Genomic DNA, 15,176 nt, shown 5'->3' with positions numbered 1-15,176 from the left:
ACAATTGTAGAAAAAAAGTTTATTTGAGGGCTCACAGTTTCAGAGGTCTTAATTCATAAAAGGCCGGCTCCATTCCTCGGAGCTCAAGGTGAGGCAGGACATCATGGTGGAAGAGTGTGGCAGAGGGAAGCAGCTCACATAGTGATCAGGAAACAGAGAGAAACTCCCCTTGCCAGATACAAGTATATACCTCATGGTATATATGCCCCCAATGACCCACCTCCTCCAGCCACACCCCACCTGCCTCCAGTTACTACTCAGTTAATCCCAACAGGGATTAATGTACTGATTAGGTCAAGGCTATAACCCAATCACTTCTCCTCTGAACCTTCTTGAATTGTCTCACATGTGAGCTTTTGGGGGACACCTCACATCCAAACCATAACACGTGGTAAGAGGCACTGGAAAGCTATATATTCCAAGAAATCTTGTATTTCCCCAGTACAGACATAGCCATCTTTGGACTGGAACACTGGTTTTTATATGACTTGCATCATGAAAGTTCAAGTTTCAGAGGCAGATTTAGCCTTTGGACAGAGGTGAATGAAGAGGAATAAAATCCTGACAAACATCTGTTTTGGGTTTATGTGGAAAGTGTCCAGGGTCCCTCAAAAAAGAAGCACACAAAATGACTTTATAATCCGTTCACACTGAGACGTAAACTGAGAAAGTGGGCAGTGTGGCAACACTGACGCTGCATAGCTTCTGTTGCTACCAGAGGATTCCAGGGAACACAGCAGCTGTTGAATGAGTAGCTAGAGAACAGCTGGAGCCAGCTCCCAAACTGGCCTGAACCCTGGGTGATATCATAAAAGTCGTTAGTAACCCAGATCCAAATGTCTGTGACCAGAGCAGTCAAACAGAACTGTTGGAAAAAACTGAAGTTCGGTTTGAACCGTAAAACTGAAAACCAGCACAAGGAAAGGCCAAAGTCAGCACAAGCTTGGGAGTGTCTGTTAAACAAACAAATAAATAAAAATAAAACCCACACAGAAACCTGCACAGAGCGCCTGGCTTTGGCCTCATGCAGGCCAAGGGAGTGGATAGGCAGGAGGCGCAGGTCTACGTCAGATCCAGAGCAAGCTGGATGGCACACAGGGTGTTTGGCGACATTTTCCAATTTTGGGGGGCTCTGAGTTCCTGCAGGGCAGGGCTGCAGTTGGATCTCTGAAAGACATGTGCAGTGTCAGGTGCCATGCCAGCCAGATGCCACCCACAGAGGCAGGTTTCTAGGGTCTTACTGGAGCCCTAACTCTCTAAGACAAAGAACAGAATAAAGTGGCACGGTGCTTTGCTCTCAGAGCTGGAGACTGTTTCCAAAGCCAGATGAGTTAGTTTCCAAGATTTTGGGCCACTGGAAAAATTTTTCAAAGGTGATAGATGCTGGCTCCTCAGCCCTCTTCCTCTGGAAGTATTAAGAGACATTTTGGTCAATAAACTATAACACGACTGTCTCTACTCTTGAGTTATTGAATATATTTTGTCTTGTGTGATGTACTGCTTTTATTCTTCCTTCTATAACTACATGGAGTTATGGAGACCATGGTTTACCCATCTCCAAATGTTCCCATACGTCCTCCGCCACCACCACTACCTCCACATAGTCAAGTGCCTTGAATGTGATAGGAACACCGTAAGCACTTTTGGAACTAAGTGGAACTTCCTCAAATGTTTGAGGAATCTTACTATCCTCAGGGCTTGTCTAAGCTGTGCCTAGGTGGGGTTTCCTCTGCCACACCAGTACAGCTGCACCAGGCTGGTTTGCTCACACTTCCTGCCTGGGCAACTAGAGCGACCCTTTTGCTGACCTTCACATGTGTGTCACACTCTCTTAAAATAAGATCCTTGCATTTCCCATGGGACAAATAAATTGGGCTTATTGATCACTGGGCTTGGAAATATTTGTGTAGTAAACACAGCCGGAACATGTTCCATGAGCCTCAAGCACCCCTCTGCAATCATTAAAAAATTACTCTGTGCGAAAGTAAGCGAACGTGAGCCTCACTCTGGTGTTCAGCAATAAATCATTTATTACATTGGTTTAGATCACTTATTGCTTCAAGTGATCATAAACTATAAGCTGCTGCCAAGGGCTGAGCGGGAACCCTCCGTCCCCGCCCTTCGTCAGCCATGAGTCAGGTTCATGGCCTGTTTGAGGAGAAGCACTGGGCTGAGCGTGGACAGGGTTTTAGCTGCTCTCCCCTCCGGGGTGACCGCCCACACGTGAGGGCAGGCTGGTCTACTGGAACGTGAGCTCCTTCCTGCCTATCGTGTTCTCTTGAAGACGCTCGCCTTTTTAAACACTTACACTGTATCTCACGGGGGAATTTGATAAGACAGCAGTGGAGGAGAAAGGAGAGGAGGCAGGAAGAAAGCCTGGAATATTAACAAAACTCCTTAAGATCACAGAACGTCTCCTCAGCAGGAAATATCAGACATTGAAGATGAGGAAATGATTGAAGACATGATATGAAACTCACTTGTCCTATTTTGGAATTTTAAAAATTGAGGCTTTCTTTCACATGGATTGCTGGGGCCTTTCCTTTTTTTCCCTGTTGTGTATAATAAAAAGTGCCATCTATGTTGAACTCCAAGGATGAACATTTTGATGGTTAATTTTCTGTGTCAACTTGACCGTGCTGCATCATCATATATCTGGTTAATCGTTTAACATTTAAGTCAGTGGATTTTGATTAAAGCAGATTAGCCTCCATATGTGTTGGCCTCATCCATTCAGTTGAAGGCCTTAAGAGAAATGTCTGAGGTCCCCTTAAAGAAGAACTGCACCCAGATTTCCTTTGGACTTGAGCAGCAACCTCAACTTTTGCCTCCAGTCTGCCTGCCTTCCCTGCAGATTTTGGACTTGTCAGCCTTACATTCGCATGAGTCAATTACTCAAAATCTCTGTCTCTCTGTCTCTCTCACACACACATACACACCCACAAATCTCTTTCTTTCTCTCTCTACCCATACACACACGCACACACACATACTGCACTAACATACCATATACCCCCAGATATACTCATACACATGCCACACCATACACAGTACATACCACAACACCTAAGTGCATTTTCCTGTGCACACACATTTTATTGCTTCTCTTCTCTGAAGAACTCCAATACAATATATTTTTTAGGGTTAGTATTGGACTTCTTGGGGCCAATAACACAGGTGTTAAAGATGAGTTGGCAGATTGCTTAGAGCCATTTGTCTTGACTCTGAAAGGAAATGCTAGCTAGCCTATTGAGTATTATTTTCTGAAATGTCATTTTGATTGAGGAAGTTTTGTTTGGAGCACTTTCATTTCAGAGAAATAATTATTTATATTGTCTTATAGTTAGATTCACACTGACCAGAATTCAATCTATAATCATAATTAGTACACATCGATACCTGTTATGCATCGGGTATTTCCCCTACATTTATTTTAATTCTTAAAACAATCCTGTAAGAGAATATTGATATACTCATTTCATAATGAAGAAAATGCTCTAGTAAGCACTTTGCCTAAAGATTAGAGAATATCAGTATGATATGATGAACTACTAATCAATCAGTGAGCACGCATCAAAGACTTATATGTCCACTGACTACGTACTACATTTGATTATGAAGGTCTAAGACAGGTTGCAAGAAATATATTTTACAAAAGATGTCTGGTCAACTCTTGAGTCTTCAGAAAAATCAATACAGCAGAGCACCTCACTCTCCCGGCATTCCAGGTAAGAGATTGATATTTTTCCAGCTCATGCATCATCAGAGGCCTCCAGTCTCTTACCTCCAGCTATCTGCTTGACTTCTACACTTGACAGTATGACACACTAAATCTCAGATTTGTACACTACCTCCCACCCATCAGCCAGCCCTCCTCCAAAAGTGCCTCAATTAAACCACAACTCACAGTTTCTATTGATCGGATTTCAACACACACCACCATTACCATTCTCAAGGACGGCCATAAAAACAAAAGCTTCCTCACTTTCTTCTTGCTTCTGCTCTTCTTCCTCACCCCCAGAAGCCAGAATGTCTTTGAAAGTGTGAATTGGGTCATGTTTCCACCCTCCTGGTCCACAGCCTTCCTCTCCCTTGAACGCTTTGCCCATCTCAGCCCATCCCTTCATCATCTGGCTGCACCTACAAGGCCCAGTCTGCACATGGGCCTCTGTAATCACTGTCAAGAGCAGCACCTCTGTCAAAACATGGGCTCCCTTTCCTTCCTCTCCCTCCAATTATTACTTCTATTTTTAAATGCTGCGTAATGTTATGTGATGTTCATTATGTTAATAATCTGCTTGTTTACCCATTCTTGTCTATATGATCCCATTTGAATATAAGGGGCTTTGCTGGTCTTTGTTTATGGTTCTGAGAACGGGCCTGGAGAATGAGTCACTCCTTGATATATTTTGAATGAATGAATGAAAGCCCTAGAATGTTCTCTAATCACTAATTGCTTCACTTGCATTGGGAAGTCACTTGACTCCAGTCCCCTTTTTGGTAAATGGGCCCTAATTTTTCATCAAATGCTTGTAATATATTTTTTCTTAGATTTGGGCATACTGTTTCATGTGATCACAGTTTGGATCAAGATATTAAACAAATGTCAAAGGAAAAAATTTTAAAAATTCGTGTGGGAAGGGTGCTTGTATTTTATTGCTGATAGCATTTCCCAAAAGAAACCAATCCATCTGCTTGAGAATCAGTGTCTGTTCTCCAATATCAGTCATTACTTTCTCGTAAGATTCATTGGGGAACAATTTATCTTCCCTTCCTAGGATTTTAAACTATCAAAAAGCCAGCTTTACTTGGGTACCAAAAATGGGGAAACCAGTGCAATTTGCATTCAGCAGAGCTAAGATTACATTCTACTACTTCTCAAACTTTCTCCAAATGCTGTATGAACCAGGAGAACACCACAGCACCACAGATTGTTCCTGACTGACAACAAAGCATTATGTGAATTCAGTTAAATTTTGTCTGTCTGGCTAGGTTTAGCATCTATGATGATTAACAAGGAGTATTACTGGGACCAAAATAACTGATTTTCCTAGAAGTTTTGTTATTTGTGGATGTGGAAAATATTTTTCTTAAATCCGCACTTTACTTTTCCTTTCACAACTAAGGTATTCTTACTTGATTTTAATTCCATCAATAATACTTAAATAATGATTCTTTGAGCCCCCTTGTCTGTATTCCTTCCTTTCTTCTTTTTTCTTTTCTTTTTGGTTTGACATGTACTCTCTGTTAAGTAACCAGAGTTTGAGGGAAACTCTCCTTAGAAGGTGAGAATATATAACAGAATATGTAAAACTGAACCTTGAGCAACACCTCCCAGCAAGGATATTCTTTGATTCCATTCTGTGCTCTTATTTTGAGGCAGAAATTTCCCTTTCTTTCTTCCAATCTCTCTGTCTCGCTCACAATATATTGTTAAATATATGTTCACACAGTATATAACTATACCATACTATAACATGCTTCATGTCATATAATTACATATTTATGTATTACTATATATTTTCACTCTTTTTGGTCCCATATACAAAACAGTGTAGCATGTGCATATAACCTACACACGTCCCCTCCTGTTCTAAGTCATCTCTACATTACGTATAACACCAGCACAAATAAACGCTATGTAAATAGTTGTTACGCTGTGTTGTTTAGGGTATAATGACAAAGTCTGTAAGTGTTCCACATAGATGCAGTTGAAATTTTTAAAAAACATTTTTCACCTACGGTTGATTGAGTCTGTGGATGCAGCATGGAGAGCTGGCTGAACTGATTTTTAAAACATTCTTTATAACTGATAGGGAAAATCTTCCATTTATAATATTTTTTTCTGAGTTGTTAGAATAACTTTTTAAAGGTTCTTCAAAGATCAAAATTAAAGTTTTATTTGATTTGCATTGAATTTGTAGATATATATGAAGTGAACCGGTGTCTTTGTGATAGTAAGTTATCAAATCCAACACTTAAAATACCTCTCCAGTTGCCCAGGTCATCTTCTAGACATCCTGCATATGCTTGAATAAGTTAACTTTGATAACATTTTTTGTTGTTAAAGAGGTAGTTTTAAAATTAGTTTTATTTGATCACTACTGATGAAGACACAAGCTCTTTATTTTTTCAAAATAATCTTGAATCCAGCAAGCACACTGAGCTATTTTTAGTTTTTTGAGTTGGTATGTACTTCCATTGGTTTTTTTCCTAGGTTAATAATTGAATCATTTGCAAATCATTACTTTCATCCCCTTTCTTCTAATTCTTGAATTTTTTTGATTTTTTCTTTCCTGTTAACATTCACCAGTATGACTAGGACTGTATAAAATAAGAATGTTGGAAGTCAACATTTTCTTATTCCCAGTCTTTAATGGAATGCATCTAAGTTTTACTCATTATTCACAAATGTTTGCTCTAAATTTTTGGTATATAACTTTTATCAAGCTAAGGAATTTTTATCAAGCTAAGGAATTTCCTGGATATTTCTAGTTTCCTAAGTGTTTTTTAAAAAATTACAAATCCTTTAGGTTCATAAAACGAGTTCAGCAATACTACTCCTTTCTTATAATATGGAACAACAGATACACAACTTAAATGGAAACTGGGATCCTTTTCAATATAAGGAGTTTGGGCTCTCAGGGGAGACACAGAATGTTTTACTATTCCAATCTTAAGACTTGTTTAAGTTCGCTACTCTCTGGTACTGTCTGGAGTCTTCTCCTTTGGGAGGATGGTGCTTGGTCTTTTCAGCCTCCCCCCCCCCCCCCCATAAACCAAGAGGATGCATACTTAAAGAAGAACCCACTACTATTGTTGCACAAGACAAGGTTGAATTTTCAAGGAGTAGACAGGAATTCTAAAGCCATGTCTTGCTAAGTTCATTTTTTTGTTGTTGTTTTTGTTTTGTTGTTACATGTAATTAATTACTGGAGGGTCAATAGTAAGAAGTAGAGGTGAGCATATAAGAAGGAGGAATGTGGTATAAGTTTTAACAGTCAAAATACTGTCAGGGAAATGACAAAGATGACTTTAATGCTTCTCCCACTTGACTAAACTCATGACAGGCCTACTTCCGACTCTAGCTACCGTCTCCCTTTTCTTAGAACAAGTACTTTAGAAAGCTTGTCATTTCTTTCTCTAACCCTGTGAGACACAAATGTTTGTAAAAGCCTCTTGCCAGTTTAAAAGCCCAAATATGTCTTTCTCAAGACCTTGGAAGCTGCCCTTCTGATATATGACCATCAAGGAAGATAGCAGCACTGTTCCCAGCTTCTGTTGGGGTTTAGGGGCCTAACTTCAGGGCTACCATGCTCTAGCTTGCAAAACTACCTCCTGTCATGAAGATACGATAATTTTTTTTCCTTTGGATAAAACCAATTAGCAAACACAGCCTATGACTTCCCTCAGATTTCTCAATGTTTTTCTACTAGCTCACTCACCACTTAGAAGTCCTCCCGCCTTTCATTTCAGCAGAACTGAGCTTATATTGAATTCTAGTCTCTTTCCTGTATCGTAAGAGTCTTCAATAAAGTCTTCTTCGCCTGTTTAATTTGGTTGCAATTTTTGCTCTGACAGAAACAAAGATGGTTAAATAAAAATGTTTAGATGGAAAGTGTGTTAGTCGAACATTCTGAATTTCCCAGGAGGTCACAGTGGTGTCTCATGAAGAGCAAAAGATATTTAAATGGCCTTGATGAAATGAAAGAGAGGGAGAGAGAGGGAGAGAGAGAGAGAGAGAGAGAGGAAGGGAGGGAGGGAGGGAGGAAGGAAAGGAGGAAGGAAGGAAGGAAGGAAGGAAGGGAGGAAGGAAGGAAGGAAGGAAGGAAGGAAGGAAGGGAGGGAGGGAGGGAGGGAGGGAGGGAGGGAAGGAAGGAAGGAAGGAAGGAAATGGCAAACTCCTTTCCTCTGCCATCCCAAGTTGGTCTGGGACAGAAGTACGAAGAACTTTGAGAGAGGACTGAGGTTGCAGCTCACAGGTAGAGCATGCTCACTTGTCTAGCATGCACAAGGCTTCAGGTTTAAACCCTGCACTATGAAAACTAAACAAAGCAAACCTTCAAGAATTGCAAATGTGCTAGGATAATAAAATAGCAGCCCTCGACTTTTCTCTGACAAATGTATTGGCTCTGAAAAGATGTTTATGGTTTATTTTCTTTGCCCTCGTTTTCCTGGCAACAAGCAAGATATTCTGTAAAAGAGGATGCATATGGAAGAGCATGGGAAATGAAAATGGAGGTGTCCCTAACCTTCCCTAGACCTAGAATATTCTCACCCATCCCCATTTGCCCCACCGCATGATCACCAGGCGAATCCCTACTTACCTTTCCAAAATCAGCTCAAGTATTTTCCCTTCTGTAAAGTTTTTCTAGAAACCTTACACCTGACTATAAGCTGCCCTTTATCTCCATCACTGTAGAGGTATTGCCCATGACAATTAGCACCTTGTATGTCTGTCTCCATGAAGTCCGGGACTACGGTATTTATATCTGCAGCCTGACACACAACAGATTCTCGGAAAGTGTTTTTGAGTGATAGGTTGATTTATCATCCTTGTCTTCAACCTAAAGAGCAAGGTTTGGGGCATGCTCTCAGGATTTCATAGTTGAACTTATGTTATAATGTTATTTCCTATTAATGTTGCTTTGTCCAGGAAAAGGTACATCACACAATTTAACATTCTGTGGAGAACTCTACCTCTACCTCACCTTAAGATCCTGTATGGCACCATCCAGAACTTCTGTGCAGCACTTATTGGAAGCTGAGATGATGAGTTCTTCAGAGCTCTCAAGATACTGAAAGATAAAAGGATATGATCAACCTTTTTCACTAAAGTAACATGTTTTGAGTTGTTTCACCATTGCTGAGATGAGTTTAACATAATTGAAAAAATTTATGGAGTAATGGTCTGGAAGAAGGCAGAAGTTAAAAGGCAAAGATATTTTACTTGTTAGGTGATATTCTCTTTCCCCCATTGTTTCTCACAGATAAAACCAAGAACTAGCTGGCTTACATGCATTTTAGCATGATGCATTAATAAGGTCAAAATTAAGATTTAGGACATCCTTAAAATGTTTTTTCTTCCCTGTTTCTTGTTTGCTGCCAGTCAATTGCCAGTCAATACATCAGGAATTTTCATCAACAAGCATTTACTAAGTCAGCATCTAAATAACCCAGGCATTGGTAACACAGAGTATTTGACCCTGTCAAAGCTGAGAAATTTATTTGAAAAAAAAAAAAAAAAGACCAAGGAATGAATATACTCCATTGCTGTCTAATTCTGAAAATATAGATCTTCCAGATTTATTCTTTTAATAATATTCAATATCCAATTTTCAATAATCTCTGTAAGAAATCCCACAAAAATCACACCGGACATGGAAATCACATAAGGGAGTTTATTAAGCAAACAGAGTATCTTCCTGCGGGGTAAGAGAGAAAATGAGAGGAAAAGAGAGAGAGGGTGCACTAGAGAGAGTGGGAAAATGAGGAGAAAGAAAGTGAGTTGGGGGAGAGAAAGCATGAGAAAAGATGACGGGATAGCTATCCTTAAGCAGTTGAATTCCTCCAGGCTAACAGGGGACCAATAATGGAGAAGGATACTTGCAAGCTGACTGATGCACCAATAGCTGGCTAGGATGTTCACAGACTGACAAGTAGTTGGGAGGTGGGGAAAATGGCTGCAGCAGAAAGGGTGGGGAGAGCAGCTTTCAGACTGACAAGCTAGGTTGTGATGCAAAGGGCGGGGGAGCAGCTTTGTATTACATTCTCCCGTTTGTTTTTATAAGAAAATTTCTTGTTCTCCAGTTCTTTCCCGCCTTATCTCTCCTTCCTGCCTAAGTGACTGGGTCTGGTTTTGCAGGTGAGATGTAAAAAGTCCATTCTCCAGGGCAGTCTTCAACCTCCAGACTTCCAGAGGCAGATGGCTTTCATGGACTTCATTTCCTCGATTTGACTGATCCCCTATTTCTACACTAACTGCCTGTCCCCAATTCTGGCTTCATTCACCCCTCTAATTTTAGGAACTCCTTCACTGCTGTAGGGAAAGGGGGTGATTGACCGATCTGGCTTATTCGAGCTGGAAGGGGGCAGCGTGGGGCAAGCAGTTTGGAGTTCCCTTTTTAGAAATCAGATTAATCAAGGGGTCCATGGTAGAAGTCTGGTTGGGGAAGAGCAGGTTATAAAGGCATCTGGGGGTGGGTGATTCTATGAGAGAAGAACAAAAAGACATGAGTACTGAAATGAGATTAATACAATATAAATGTTGCAGAATCTGGAACATGCCAATGAATATCATGAAGGTGACAGAAGTCAATAATCCCTCACCAGGGGGTAGATGAACTGAGAAGTTGTTCCCATAACAAGGCCTAGCAAAGGCTGGAGAGGACAAGGCCTTTATTTGGGAACTTTAACATTGTCCAGGTTATCAGGAATGTAAACACAACATTTAAATCTTAAAGTCATTGATGTCCCCAGAAAATATAGTTAAGCTACTTAATGTCATCTGTGTGTTCCCACAGGGGTCACTTGTAGAGAACTTGAGAGCCTTAGTTTTAGTGCCATCCATTAGGCAGGGTCTCCTCAATGAGGTGACTTCCCTTGAAAGCACCAGGGATGTCTCCCTTTTTCCTTTACCCTCCTCTGCAGCAGGTGCACTGTTTGGCTTTTCATCCTCTAGTGGCCTCATCAATCTCCCTGATCGGGAGGTTGTGTGACCCAGAGATTCAAAGCTCCTTAGAGAAGTCCTCTTGTTCCCTGGACTCAGGCTGACTGAGGGCAAGACCCAAATACTGGCTTTTCGTGGCCTCTGTATTTAATCTCAATCTCTAAGTCTGATCTTAACCATCAAGCAAGTCAGTCTCACCAGTCATAAAGTAAGAGTACTGGGCTTTAATGTCTATAACTTTACAGTTATTTACCCCCTTTTATCTAATTGGGGTCTACATTATCTGTCCTATAGGTGATGGCTTACTATTTATTTCAAGTTAATCTACGGTGTACTTCTGCAAAATATTAATCAGGCAACAGAGTTTACAAGGAAAATACAAAATGGAATCATCAATAGTAAAACATTCAGTTTGTGCAAGAGCTATCTTGAATTTTGGCTGAGTTATTCATTATATTCCCTGTTTGAGATCACAGTAATCTTTACAACAAACATCAAACTTTTGAACACAACTTTAAATGAGTTAAAGTCTGGCTTACTTTGGAGTCATTCTAACATGCACCAGGGTGAGGCAGAGCCTTCAGGTAAGGCAGGGCTCTTTACAAATCTTAGGTAAAATGTTCTAATCCTGAAGCTAATTTTTTCCTCTTTTGCCATGACCAGCATGACCAAATTCTCAAGTTCAGTGAGGGGCAAAGGAGTATTAGAAAATAACTCTGTTCTCTGATGGAAATGCAGATCTAAAGAGTTATGTCAGCAATCTTTATATATGTATGTATTCTTTGTTTTCAGGAAAGTTAGAGACGAGAACATCCATGTAACTTTTTCACAGCTGCAAAGTGCAATGTCAGGAGCTCTGCGTAGCTCTCAAGGAAGTCCACTGTCCAGAGTTACTGTAAGGTGGGCAGGAACCAGAGAAGGAAGCTGATGAAACACTGGTTATCTAGCAAAAGAATTCCTTCCTGCCCAAGAGCTGTGTGCCTGAGATCAATATCAGAGCTGACAGGACTCCTGTACAGAGCCTCCCCAGGGAGGGTACTGCCAGAGCAGTTAGGCATCTTGTGCCCCTGCACAGAAACACTCCCAGGCACCAGGCATGCCACAGCCATGAGGTCAGAGACCCCAATCTCAGTCACTGTTGTCCTATTTTTGCTACTGCGCATTACACTCTTTCTTAAATGTCATTTTAAGAAGTTTACATATATTGACTCCTGAGTCTATATGAACATTAGTTAACACAATTTAACATTATATCTAAAACATGAATTAAAGAAAGGCTGAGAGAGCTTTTAACTTTCCTTTTGTGTGGCCAAATGGCAAAATGCTTTCACAATATTAACCTTTAAACAAATCAGGCTCTCGCTAACATTTAGAAATACATTTACACTTAATTTTTTTATATCAGTGTAAAAAGTAACAAATTTTACATATATCGTATTGATGACAGGTCCTATAATAGAACATTAAATGATAAGTTTAAAATCACCATTACAGACCAGTTTAATTTGGAGAATAGCAGCTTGATAAATTTTCTGCTTTAAAGGCTTGTATACCTGGAAAATATGAACACATTTAATATACAAAGAATAATGTTTAAGTATGTTACTCCATGAATAACTTTGTAAATTAGTCAGATGTCTCTAACAAACAAATTTGAGTAATCCCATACATGTCAACTTTAATTCACTTATCTTATTATAAAAAATCCAAGATATCAGACAAGCGTAAAAAAAACAAGATATCAGACAAGTGTACCAACAGTATTTGCCGTCTCTTTCCTGTTGAAGAAAAGTCCTAGAAAAATTGATGTTAGACATTTTATAAACATCAACATTGTATTAATTTGACCACCTAGAGACTTGTGAGTTAATTTTAAAGACATGTTACTCCTATTTCCATTTTTTTAAATTTTAATTTTTATGCACGCTTATATTTAACACAAAATCAAAGGCCTTGTAATATTTGTCTCAATTGCAATGTAATAGATATTCAAAAATAACTCTAGAGTTGGATAAAAAGAACTCATCAAAAATCATTAACCTAGGTATGTAGGATCAAAATTGTGAACTCAAAAATATAGCATTTAATAAAAACAAAAGTCCTAGAAGAAAAATGATAATGGCCATTAATTATAGCATGAGAAAATGAGAAAGAAAAGGGCAGAGAGAAGAGGTAAAAGGGAGAGATAAAGTGTTTTGTGTAGCAGCCCAGGAGAAATTTGAAATGGACACTTTTTTCCCTTGGGTTTGAGACTGGTCTCCCACTGAGCATTCTGGCTTCCTCCATTTACATTTCAATGTAAGCCTTGACTGAGATCTGAAAGGGGCTAACAGGTTCTAGCAGAAACTTGATGCCTAAGGCATTTTAACCATTTTTCCTGGTTAGTAATCAATTCAGGTTTCGATGCAGAAAATTGTGAAACAATATCCCACTACTTGTGGAGAATGGGGCTGCTATGTCATACTCCTTACTGGGACGTGCCACTGATGGTTGGGCTGGTTACTCCCTCCACACCAGCATATGTGGGACCTCGTGGCAGGAGGACTAGGTGGGCTGGGCAGCAGAAGGGAAGCAGGAACAGAATGGGGTAAAGGAGATGGAGAAGCAGGGGAAGACGGAGAAGCAGGGGCTAGAGGCACCTGAGCCTGCAGAAAGAGCCAAGAAGCAAGAAAGAAGAGACTTGAAGATAAGGAATCCCTTTCCATCTGCCGGCTCGCTACACAAACGAATTTTGATGGCTTTAAGCCAGGGGTCAGGTGAAGGGTTCCCAGGGTTGAATCTGCTGGAATGGAGGACCCAGGTCCCATGGTGGAGACTGATACAGCCGTCTCGGCCAGGGCGTCCCAAGGCCAGAGTAGTCGGCTGGAGATAAGGAGGCAGCACATTGATTGTGTTGTCACATAAGCACCAATGTGTGCCAGGCAAAAGCCGAGGAGGGTTTAGGACCTGAGGTCAGGGTTTTCGAGTGTGAGTGCAAGTGCGAGCGTGAGATGAGCCTCAACCCTGAGAGAATCTCCACCATAAAATCAGGAATCTACCAGGCAGATAAGACCGACTATAGGGGCCAGCCGTAACTATAAAAGTTGTGGCTGGGGTACCCCCACCCCTCAGCCGCCTCGAGGGTCCTGGATAAACTGGCCTAGGGGAACCAGCCTAGGGTACTCACCAATCTAAAGTCTGGTGATAGATGCAGAGCAGAGCAGAAACTCCGGACAAAATGGAAGGTGAGGCTGTGTCCGGGGGTCACTGGGGCGTCAGATGGGTTTCCACTCGCTTAAGAGACAGTGGAAGAGCCCACCCAAGTCACAGCACCAATGTAAGAAAACCCATGAAAACCACACAGGACATGGGAAATCACATAAGGGAGTTTATTAAGGAAACAGAGTGTCTCCCTGCAGGGTAAGAGAGAAAATGAGAGGAAAAGAGAAAGGAAAGAGAAAGGGCGTGCTAGAGAGAGTGGAAAGCGAGGAGGAGATAGAAAGTGAGGAGGACAGACAGAAGGATGGGAAAAGATGGCGGGATGGCTACCCTAAGCGGTTGAATTCCACCAGGCTAACAGGGGACCAATAACGGAGAAGGATACTTGCAGGCTGACTGATGAACCAGGAGCTAGCTAGGATATTCACAGACTGACAAGTAGTTGGGAGGCGGGGGAAATGGCTGCAACAGAAAAGGCGGGGCAGCAGATTTCAGACTGACAAGCTAGGTTGTGATGCAACGTAAAGGGTGGAGGAGCAGCTTTGTATTACAGTCTCCATATTCCTCTTTATGATACTGAGGTTGCAGAAATAATACCAATGATAGATAGCATTCCACTGGCTCTGAAGGTAAACCTCAACATCTAGGTTCTAGTTCCTAAAGATCAGGGTAAGCCATGTTAAATTCCTGACCTCACCTGAATCTGAACCCCCTATACATGAAGAAATGAAGTAAAATCTTCTTTCCCAAGAGTGTTTGTGAATTAAGTCTCACTCTCAATCTGAAGCTAAATGAGAGATGTATATTGATTGACAGTGGTGTTGAGGTGATACTTTCTCTGCTTACATTTATCTCCACTCCCTCCCTTTATTCTTACTCTATAAATAATGCCATTTACAACACACCGGAAGTGTAAAAGGGAGGGGCAAGACTGAAGAAAGAGTTTCTTTAGGTCATTGCCAGACCTGCTGACTCAGTAAGTCTAGGGTAGGTTTCTCAATCCCCAAAGAACCTGATCATGCCAGTCGCCCACACTTGTCTCAGGTGGCTAAACTTGCAGATGGAACTGCACATCATTCCTTTACATTTCACCATTGATGAGATGGGTTTAACCAAATGGAAAGAATGGTACTCCCTGAGCATGAGAGATACAGGGGTAGGGTAGAGGACATCAACGTTATCGACTTGAGGGTGAACGACCAAGTGTATTTGTTTCAACATTGTGCCTATGAATTTCTCTTAGCCCTTATTTCAATGAGTTCTAATAAGAGGGTGTACAGAAGTACTTCAGGCCACACTGAGCATACCT

The 15,176-nt window shown here is 40.9% G+C and overlaps 1 long non-coding RNA gene across 2 annotated transcripts in view; it reads left to right on the top strand.

The window, feature by feature from the left end:
• Positions 1–15,176, top strand: part of LOC306641323 — a 439,001-nt gene that overhangs the window by 249,734 nt on the left and 174,091 nt on the right. Inside the window, exon 8 of one of the 2 annotated variants that reach the window (XR_013758134.1) lies at positions 8,657–9,238. The exons of the other annotated variant lie outside the window; for it this stretch is intronic. This is a non-coding gene — a long non-coding RNA (uncharacterized lncRNA). Of the gene's footprint in view, positions 1–8,656; positions 9,239–15,176 lie in introns of those variants that run through there. 2 annotated transcript variants of the gene reach the window in all.

The sequence above is a fragment of the Sciurus vulgaris genome (genome assembly GCF_902686455.1).
Source record: "Sciurus vulgaris genome assembly, chromosome: 12".
Taxonomy (NCBI): domain Eukaryota; kingdom Metazoa; phylum Chordata; class Mammalia; order Rodentia; family Sciuridae; genus Sciurus; species Sciurus vulgaris.
This window is presented reverse-complemented; position numbering and strand designations above follow the sequence as displayed.